Source organism: Chrysemys picta, unplaced genomic scaffold, assembly GCF_011386835.1.
Source record: "Chrysemys picta bellii isolate R12L10 unplaced genomic scaffold, ASM1138683v2 scaf1960, whole genome shotgun sequence".
Lineage (NCBI taxonomy): Eukaryota > Metazoa > Chordata > Testudines > Emydidae > Chrysemys > Chrysemys picta.
This window is the reverse complement of record NW_027054665.1, coordinates 1-10,908: the sequence shown is the minus strand read 5'-3', so window position 1 is coordinate 10,908 and position 10,908 is coordinate 1. Positions and strand designations below refer to the sequence as shown.

The 10,908-nt window shown below is 40.6% G+C and overlaps 1 long non-coding RNA gene across 2 annotated transcripts; it reads right to left on the bottom strand.

Moving 5' to 3' along the window:
- Positions 1-684: 684 nt before the first annotated feature.
- Positions 685-10,331, bottom strand: LOC135980141 (uncharacterized). 2 transcript variants are annotated; one of them, XR_010597351.1, is made up of 4 exons: positions 10,213-10,270; positions 6,956-7,072; positions 5,066-5,189; positions 685-2,459 (listed from the first exon to the last, which is right to left on the bottom strand). It is a non-coding gene; the product is annotated as an uncharacterized LOC135980141 (long non-coding RNA). The 2 variants fall into 2 exon arrangements; XR_010597352.1 differs by lacking the exon at positions 6,956-7,072 and having other exon boundaries at positions 10,213-10,331.
- Positions 10,332-10,908: the final 577 nt, after the last annotated feature.

Sequence of the window (10,908 nt, the reverse complement as noted above, 5' to 3'; positions counted from 1 at the left end):
ACCACAAATGGAAGTAGAAAAAGACTGCAGGCTAGAAAATGCAGAGGGAATTGATAAGAAGAAATTCACCTAGATGGACAGGTTTAAAAACTAAAAACGCCTATCTAAATTATTAGCAAAAATAGTGCTGTCATAAGAAGAATCACTTAATTAATAATTTAGATGGAAATTCTGCATACATCAGAACTGATATGCTCTCACAAGTTGCATGTGACATAATGAGGTAGTAGAAGCAGTTTAAAGACAATAGGGGCACGTCTACAGTGGGAAGTTTCACAAGGTATTAATTAATGTGTTCATTAACATGATGTTACAACATGCAGTGTAGACACTGCACTGTTATGTTTAATATCACAGTCAGTCAGTTATGGTTAACCTTAAGGGCAGAGTGAAAAGACATGTTTAAACACGGTCTAATTTTGAAGTACAGACCCTGGCAAGTAAGGTATTGTTTCCTTTGCACCATAAGTGGAGGCATGGCGATGTCTCTCTCTGGTAGGACTACTGCTGCACTTAGGTTCCCCAAACTTTCAAATTTTCCTTACATTTTAGTTTAACATCTAGTTTTAACCAGAAATGATGATCTCAAAGGAGGAAAGCATGAGAAACTAGATAGTTTATTATTATTGAGGTTTTTTTCAAGACACTGGCTTCCGGTGATGAGAGAGTCATGTGGGTTTGGGATTTCTTTTTTGTGTGGTTGTGTACATGGGGTACTTCCCCCGATTGTTTACAGAAGTGAGGTAGCACGCTAATCACCCTGCTCTGGGCATTTCTCAACTAAGTAGGGGTACTGAGACAAATGCTGATTGTTGGAATAGCTTGCTAGATGGCCCCAGGTGCCCGAAAGGGTGTCTGTCTACACCCTTCCGAAGAGAATTAGTACCACTTGGGGGTTTTTACTCAGTAAAGCAGGAGCCATTTTGAACATGGGAAGGGATTTCTCCTTGATGCCTCTGTAATCCCCTGATGGTGCAGCTACATAAGGAATGGAATTCTTATGTGCCTCTGTTCTGGACACACACTGTCTAAAGTGCTCTTTAATCCTTCAACGCTGAGCAAGCCTATGGAGAGGGGGAGGAGACTCCAAACTCCTTTCCCTGGTAAAGCCTGGGTCCTTGACCTGATAAACGGACAGGGACAATTCCCACTCCATTGTGACCTCAAATTTGGGCCCCCTTCCCTGGTTGAAAGAGGATCCCAGGTTGAAAAGCAGAGATGAACAATTTACATTACCCTGCCACCTGAGACAGGGCTTCACAGAAGTAACACGTGTCTCTGCACACTCAGATATACTCCAGGGTGGGAGGGGGCAGTGAGTCTGATACAGAGCACTCCAGGAGACCCGCATATAGGAGAAAACCCCAGCAAACACATCCTAAGGATGGGAAGGCAAGAGAAAAGATTTAAAGCCTGATGTTTATACTTCCTGCTCATTAATTACACATATTACTTCCTTACAAAGGGGACAATTCTATTTGTCTTTTTGGGACCCAGAGCATATGGAGTTTCCAAGTGTTATTCCTGAGCAGACTATGTGGGTGTGTTTATGTGCGCATGCAGGGCACTAGTGCACTGGTCCAACAAAGCTCCATCCCCTCACACAGCAAGGGTTGGTGGCTTGTAGCAGCAAGACGTAGGTTACCCTCTAAGACCCCTAAAAAGCTGCCCACTGAACTACTTGGACTTAGCTTGATTTTGCTGTGCTTTTCTACCACTGCACTAGTGGTCAAAGGGAGTTACTGAGAAGTGCTGTGTTTGCGGATCCAGAGAACTTATTTGAGGAGAGAGAAAGAGGAGCAAGAAGTTGAAATGAAATCAATGTAGCAGAAAAATGAACAAAAATTCATGATAAAACAAAGTTGTTGGGAGAAACTGAACCGCCAACTCGTTCTGCTGGTGGACACAATTTCTGGTAGCCTGAGGTGAAGGATGGAGCTTAGTCCTGGAGCCTTCAGCAACAACACTGGTCCACCTCCCAGTTTTACAGGTGAGAGGAATCACCTCTTTGTTCCAAATGAGGAGAAAAGCTGGGCCACAGAACAGACAAAACGTGCATATTTTATCATGTTTTCAGGTGTCCCGCTAAAGACCTCCTGTATCTTTGATAGCCAGAAGTTTATAAGGTAACAGATTTAATGAGATTTCCATGCTACTAATGGAGAAGTTATAGCAAATGTTATATTAGAATAGAGACTAGATATTAAAAAGGACACAAATAACTATTTTGGCTCTTAAAAGTTTAAGTATGAAATGCCTTATTAAACTATCTGAAAAACTTATGTTTGTTTCTAGTAAGTCTACTTTTTCTTCTTCTAAAGCCTTGTTCATCTTCTTAAGGGTTCCATTTTCAAGTTGTAGCTCCTGGACTGAATCCTGGAGCAATTTATTGTTGTTTTTTAAATGCTGAAGCTCGGCTTCTTGTGCTTCCAATTCTATTTTCTGAGACAAACTCTTATCTATAGTAATAAAAAAAATTAAGTGGTTAATTTGTGAAAGCAAACAATGTCAAATATGCAATATTAGCTTTTATGGGTAACACTATAAACTGGCAATATTGACATTTTTCAATTTTTCACCTATCAATAAATTTTCTTAGTATTTCAGAATATAATTACGTATGTGTGCTAAAACTGCCTTTATTCCCAAACCATGAAATTGTATAGCATTGCCAGAATTCAGTTTTGCAGAAAGAACATACTGCTAGTCAAGTCGCTCTATGCTTCACAATTGTAACTCTAAAAAAACAACAAGGAGTCTGGTGGCACCTTAAAGACTAACAGATTTATTTGGGCATAAGCTTTCGTAAGTTAAAACCTCACTTCTTCGGATGCAGGAAGTGTAACTCTGTTTCTACAGCCCATCTTCACTGAGGTCTGATGGCTTGTACTCTGAAACTCATGGTTGACAGGTAACAGTATCAATGGCTAGATAAAGAATTTTGGTGCCCTATTTGTCCATTTTCCTGTCTTCAAAATCCAGAATATATAAAAATGATCAAGGTGTTTGATGGACTGATGTATGGAGTAAAATTAAGAGAGACAGACAATACAAGAGATTTCCTGTATTGCAAAGAGAATTCTATTGAATAACACCAACTTACCATATAAAACAAGACTACGCATTCCCTTCCTACAGGACAAGGAAAATTCAATGTCTCCAAGGCCCAGAACTTGGTTAGAGAGGGGCAGAGAGAGGGGAAGGGAAATGATAGCAATCAACAGATATTTGAACTATGTCAACACATAGGATGGAGAAGGATTATTTAGGGTGGTGATTCAAAGGGGAGTGTAGCGGGGCGGTTGCCCGCTCTAGCCCTGAAGGGGTTGGAACAACCCTGCAGAGGGCTGTGGCTGGGGAAAGCAGCAAGCCTGGGCTGATTGGGGAGGCAGCTACAGCTGGACCACGCCCCCATCAGGCCACAGCTGGCCCTTATAAAAGGGCTGTGAGCCAAACACTCAGTCAATCTTCCTCTAGCTCTGAAGGGAGAGGGACCTAGCTGTTTGGGAAGCTATGGGTACTGGAGTGAAGCAGGGCTAGGGAAAGGCCAGAGGAGCTGGGAAGCTCCAGGCTGGGAACTCCCCAGGCTGCAGGGCCTTGTCCAAGTCCCAGATTGGTACTGAGTTGTAGGGAAAGGCAGCAGGTCCAAAGTCCCCTGCCAATGATGAGTGGCCATTACAGACTGCAGTCGGCCCTAGTGAAACAGGGCTAGATGGTGACTGGCAGTAGCCACTGAGGCAAGGTGGAGGATAGGGGGTGGGGATTCCCCGGGGTGGGAATCCCTAGATAGTGGGTTACTGTTGGGGGCAGGACCCTGACAGGGGAGGACACCAGGGTCCGGGAGGGACACAGGGGCTAATGTCGAGCAGGATGGTGACCATCAGAGGGTGCTCTGGCTAGAAATGAGCTAAGTCCCTGGATGACTAGAAAGAAGCGCCGCAGGGGTGAGTCCCACACCGTTACAAGGGGGAAAAGGTATAACTAGAGAGGATAATCAGAGACTTCTTAGAGAGGAAGAACCGTCCAGGGGTTAAGGGTGACAGCCTAGGACTCTGGGCACCAACATTCAGTTATGTTTCAATTAGGACAAGTTATTGTTGGCTGTTTCTAGAAATACTAGTTTACTGAATTTCATTTTTTCTGTACAGTGGAATGGTATTATAGTATCAATTTAACAGTAACTTTGTAGTACTTTAGGGTAGTCAAGTAAAACTCTTTCCATGACAGTTCTAAATACATGGTTGAGCTGGTTCAGAACAAATAAGAACTGACCACAGTCTTTATCAGAATCAGATAAAGATTCCTTTCAGACCTTCACTACGGATAGGACTCCATTACTCAAAAGTTCTTAGGTTTCCTCTTCCTTTAATAGATCCTGGCACCCCACTCCGAAACCTAATTTAGAATTTATGATCTCCAGGACAGAGAACCTGTCTACTGTGACTATGTTCTAATGCATGGAGTAAATTCACAACAATATTAAATGCATAGAAATTTGTTTGTGGAACATGTATAAGCTTTGGATAGCTGTCTGCTGGGTACTGGAATTCAAATCTAGTGCAAAACAGACTGATGTGCAACCACCTCTTTGTATCCCTCTTAACTCTTTTGGTTTCTTGATCTACTAGGACATTTGCATTAGAAGAAATACCAGGAACTCTACGATCTACTATTCTCTTCCATAGGATTTATTAGATAAGTCTCACTACATCTGTTAGCCTTGCTAATACAAGAACTTCTCTCTTAAAATATATTCAGAACAACCCAAATAGATTTATGTTGACAGAAAACTGTCATTTCTACCAACAAAATCTGAAAAATTCAGCAGCTCCTCAGCCCTTGTGAAAATATAGCTGGGTCTGGACTGCAAAGTTCATACCCAAATGTCCTAAAAGCTCAGATGTGCTCAGATTTGGGGTTTTGGTTTGGGCACATCTGTATTGGAAAGCAATGTAACAAGTTCTCTAAACTCTACTTACATTTTTACCTGTTTACCATTATTGTTGGGGGAAACAGTACAGCAGAGAAAATTATCTGACAGTACAGGAAACAGATGCTAACTTACTAGCAAAGGATCAGAGAAGTCTGGAAGATCTGGAACTAATATGCCAACCAACGCACACACCACTATTAACACAGTACACATGCCTAGAACCACCACTGGCCAGTCAGCTATCAGGGCTGCATAACTATAAGGAAAGAAAAAAAAATATTTTAGCAAGGAAAGAGGAATTTGAAAACAAAAGAAGACAAGAACAGAATTATTTCACACCTCTCTCCTTACTGAATAAGACCCATCTAAAGCATGGGTCTATTTTTTTATTACACCTAAATGGAGGCTTCAGACCTTTGCCGGGTATCTATGTGAGATCCAGTTTAATCTCATTTTCATTTTTTTTTTAAATTGAAGTGAGAAACAGACCAAAAAAAGATGATGTTCATCTCCAGCAATTCCCTCTCCTCTTGAAACTTCATTTGGGTTCTTGTTAAAAAAAAAGTCTCTCTCACCAGTCCATTGGTATTTCTTTAAGATTGTTATAAAAATATAGATTTCAGTTTAGCATTTTTGTGTGTGCTGCTGCTGCCTCTAAGATTATTATTTCTGACTTATTCAAAAATAGATTTCTTTGGTTCACAGGTCAGGTAATGATAATTGCTACTTTTACTCAATCTATTCTGGCAACTATGGATAAAGCACAATTAACATCATTTTAAGTCAAATTGCATCATAAGACCAAGTATGCATTATTGATTTTTATACTCCTTCCTCAACTTTATAGTTCTGGTTTGGTCAGAATGGTTTTCCCTGATCTGTACTACACAAGAAAATAAGTGATTTGCATAAGCCAGAAGAACCATTTGCTTTCTAACTTAAATCTACAATTTAAAAAAAGTTATTCCGAGCCTATTATGATAGTCCACAGAATTTGCTGCAAGTTCAAGGATGAAAATAAACTGCAATACCCACACACATACTCAGATTTCAGTATATATCATATCTTGCTAATAAATTCTTAGAGCAAAGAAGCTTTCACATACATAATTAAATATTTATCTCAATAAGAGGTTCTTGTTACATTGACAAAAAGTGTGCAATAAAAAAAAAGCAAAAAAATGAAACCCAGAAGTACGAAGTTCACTATAATTAGTCTTACATCAGTCATTGAAATCAAGGTCCTGGAGTTCCAAGGACAGCTTTACAGAAAGGTTATGCTGTCTAATCTTCAGAACAGAGGGGACAAAGTCCGGTGAGGTTTGTGATGCATTTTGAAAAAACATTTGAGTATGTGTCACGGAGTATTGGGGAACTCAGGGCCCTGCACCCCCGGCTTCCTGCGATTCACCATGACTCTCAGCCAGCCAGTAAAGCAGAAGGTTTATTTGGATGACAGGAATACAGTCCAAGACAGGTCTTGCAGGCACAGACAACAGGGCCCCCCTCAGTTAGGTCCAGCTTGGGGTCCCAGGGCATCCCAGCCCCCCCCCTTTGGGGGGTCAGAGCCATCTCTGCCTCCCAGCCATCTCTCCAGCCCGCTTCCAACACTCTGCCTTCAGCGACCCCTCCCACAGCCTTTGTTCAGTTTCCCGGGCCAAGGTGACACCTGGCCTCCAACCCCTTCCTGGGTTCTCATGTTACACGCTCAGGTATTCGCCTTCGGGCAGACTCCCATCCCCCAATGCAGATTATCCTAGCCACACTCCCCTGTCAGCATTCACACACCACAGTAAGAACAGTCCCAGTTCGTCACAGTATGAATCATAGCATATTGATAGTAGTTGTACACATGTAAATATTAAATCAGGACAATTTATATTCTACTTCCTCCTCAATCTCCATGCAGACTAAAATAAAGGTTAGTTTATATTACAGCTCTCTCTACACCTACTTTCACTACCCCGAGAGACTGTTGTTGTTTTGAAAAATCAGATCAGCACAACATCTGTATGTTCTTACCTGGACCCAGTTACCCTCTGTCCAGAGATTTTCTGTTCTATTGCTAAAACAACATCGAATTCCCCTTTTTATCCCAAGGCAACAGGACAGTCACTCTGGCAGCAGTTTACCATTTCTCTATAATAAAACCAACAATGCTGTTACTGACTGCCCTGGGAGTCCTCTGCAGTGTGCCTCAACCTGAAAAATCTTCACTTCAGCAATGAGAAAGGGGTATGTTCTGCAGGGTTCAGCACAGACTTGGGAAGATTCAAGTGCTAGTGTGGCTTTGCTTCAGTTTCTCCATAGATAAATGTGGAATAATATTTACCAATCTCACACAGGGATTCTCAACCTTAATTAGTGAAAGTTTCTAAATCTGTTTGAAGTGCAATTTATTATTAAATAAAAGTTTAAGGGAGAGGGAGTAGATGACTTAATAACATTTTTCTATTTACAGGATTCAATATTTCTATATACACCAGATTCTACATTGACTAGTTAAATGTTTGTCGAGAGCTCTGAAGACTTGAAAGTTATTTTTCACCAGTATGTTGCTACTGCAAGAATGATTCCTTTACCCTGTTGTGTGTGTGATTCCATCCTCTGCTGAGCAGCTTGCGCTCATCTCAGTTGAGCAGAACTCTTCACTCAAGAACACTAAAGAAAGTTGTGGCCTACATGACCTGTTTAAAGACTTTAATAAACCTTATATAGGAAACATTACCAGGTCTTTACTCTTGTAAATTGTCCTATTTTTTCGTGTCACTGTAGTGGGAAGATCTGATGACCAGCAAGCCTAGTGGATAGCTCTTGGCCTTATGGTTTCTGCTGGCCTAGTCATCCCAGAGGGGGCCTCAGTTGTGGTCTCAATCACCCCCTTGTACTCTGATTGGTCCCCCAGAGTCCAGTCAATACAGAGGAGCAGGAGAAAGGGTGCTAAGTAGGGGACCCGGACCCACCTACTTCACCGGGTCCCGAACCAGGGCCCTAGAGGTTATCCAAGTATCCAGCCCAGTTACTGAACTACCCCAAATTAGGTGTTCTCTGAGGTCACTTCCTAACATCTGGAGTTCCTTAGTTTGGGGCATAATCATAGGCTAGGCAGACTTTCCTCAGTCTCTTAGTGTCCTGTTCCGTTAGTTAATCTCTCGTAGAGCTTTCAACTCCCAAAGAAAGGGATGAATCCAAGTCCCTGCTGCTAGAGTAGCCTTCACAGAGCTGTTGCTACTCTTGACACAGCTCTCAGCATCAGCCTGGCTTCCTGGTGTCACATGCACTCGTTTCTCCCTTCTCCTAGCAGTAATGTCCTTTAAAAACTGCTCCTGGACTGAGAACATGCTATGCAAGTTCAACTTGTTAAGGGGCGGGGCCTCCCTAGCCCAGCATTGCTCCAGTGTCGGTCCCATCACAGTCATACACTGGATATTTGTATCAGCAACGATCACTGCAGCCAGAATAGCAAAAGCATCCATTTGAACTATGTGACAACAACATTTGTTTCTACATAATTTGCAATCCTTGTTGGTTTTCAACACTCTGATGCACTTTGTTAATTAGCCTATGTGCTTTTTGGTACCTTGAGCATATAAACAATTTCACAGCTCACTGAAAATGCAAAAAAAAAAAAAAAGGCATGAGTATGTGTATCAAATAGATTCACAATAATTTTAAGTTGCCTCTGACAAATCTGGAAATATCTTTCCCTTTCCAGACAGCGCACATTTTTGAGATACAGTAATTAATTCTCTTTTCTCAACTTCATATTTTCAGATTTTGTCTGTCTGAGCTTCATTTGGCACCACTAATGACACTGGTGTAAAGCAAGAAATCTCTTCAAGTGATTTGTCCACAAACAACTGAGATCCTGAGTTGTTATTCAAAAGGAAAAGCTGGTCTCTCCACTTCTTCTTATTTCGTAGCCATTGTGTGGGAGGTGGGAGCTTTAAAATTAAATTGTAGTTCTTCCCCTAAAAGGCAAGCCGTGGATTTGACCTGAATTTAAAAAAATGTGGGTGCATTGACCTGAAGATGAAAGTGACTGGCCTCAGACCTCTGCCCCCAATTCAGAAAAGCAATTAAGCATCTGCTTAAATCCACCCCTATTCAAGAAAGAACTCAAATTTAAAAATGGCACGCTTTAAGTTAAATATGTGTTTAAGAGCTTTCCTGAATCAAGGCCTCAGTTTCCTGCCTTATACTAGCTGACTAAACCCACCAATACATTGGTGCAACTGGCTGAGAAGAGTCAGAGGACTGGGCCAGACTGGTAAGCAAGTCATTTCTTCGGCCATTCAGTAGTCCGAATCAAGTGGAAGTTCCCACTAGCCACAAAATTCATTGCTGCCTGAAATTTATTTTATGCCAAAACATCTGCTGCATTCAGTCTAGTCTGTAGTACGTTAACATTTCCTACACTGCTTTGTGGTATGGTGCTCCTCTTTCCTAATCTACCCAATCCATATATTTGTGATTCTTTACTTGCCTCGCTGCACTTCTAATGAGCTGGGAAATCATGTTTGCATACTAAGCAATAAAACAATGCTTAGGAGTTCTCCATTGTGAATCTGTATCTCTGTGTATAAGAAGAAAAACCGGGTTCATAACAATCTGGTTGTACACAAAAAGATATATACAACTTTTCAAAATGTCTAGTTGGTGTATATTTAAGAGGTTTTCATTGTTTCATGTACAGTGGAAATGTATTTGATTGGATTTATATGCAGTATATTCACTGAACAGATCTATTATTTACTGAGGGCAATTCCTGCACCTGGATTATTCCTTTAACATGTGTTCATTTGAAATGGTATCTAATATTTCAGGTGCATGAACATTTTGGGTAGGCCATTCTTCTTTCTACCATTAACCATGCTGTATTTTTGTTTAAGAGTAGGAAAGATTATTGCAATGCCCTCTCCTGAGCTTTTAAAATCAAGCTGTTTTATAATTATTGGTGTTGGACCAGAGAGTTTCTGGTGGTACACTCAGGAGCAGGACTGTGGTCAGCTGTGCACACGCGCGCACACACACACACACACACACACACACACACACACACAATTTGTAAAGAAAATAAAATTAAAAAAGAATCAGAAGACAACACGGGATATTTGTCCAAAATTAGTATTATTCTTTCCATCTGCTTTTAGAAGGAAACCTAGTCATATGCACAACAGCTAATTTTACAATACACTAACACCTTTGTATGAGACATGGTTTTCTTAACACATGAGAGAACATGCACAAGATTTGTAAGTGCTTATACGGTACCTTACCTTTTTGGTAATTTGAATGGTCTGGCTGGTCTGAAAAGAAAAAAAAAAAGAATTATCGAACATAAACAAAATGCACTAATACTTATGCACTAATATTTTTTTCCTGTGCAGTTCCGGGGAAGAAAATATTTTAAATTGGCATATTCTATCGTGGCATTATCCAGAAAACTGGAACCCCCAAAGGTACCCAAATAAAATCTGTTTCAACTGCAAATGTTGTTGTTGCTTCTTTACTAGAAATCTAGCTCTACCAAAGTTATTCTGAATAGCAAGAGAGAACAGGCACAAATGTATTGGTTGCGAATACTTTCTCTTCTTCAAATGGATCTTAGTTCATGGAGTAATAATCTTCAGTATACACTTCATATTTTAAAAAATTGTAATTAAGATGACCAAAAAGCAGTCTCTGGGGGAAAACCATAAATCCACTTAAAGATTCAGTATCTATGGATATGACAAACAGATGTTCCGAAGATGCAACTAAAACCACAGTTTCAGGTAAAGCATGAACTTGGTTTACTTTCAATAGTCATCTTTAATACTGTTTCTATATTCCGTAGATAGAAGACACTAACTAAGAGACCATTTTTCACCAAAAAAAGTCACTTTATAGTACTAAATTCTCAGTTCTCTAAAAGAGTACAGATTTGCTAATTCCCACACCACTGCATTAATGGCTCAAAATTTATGAGGGCT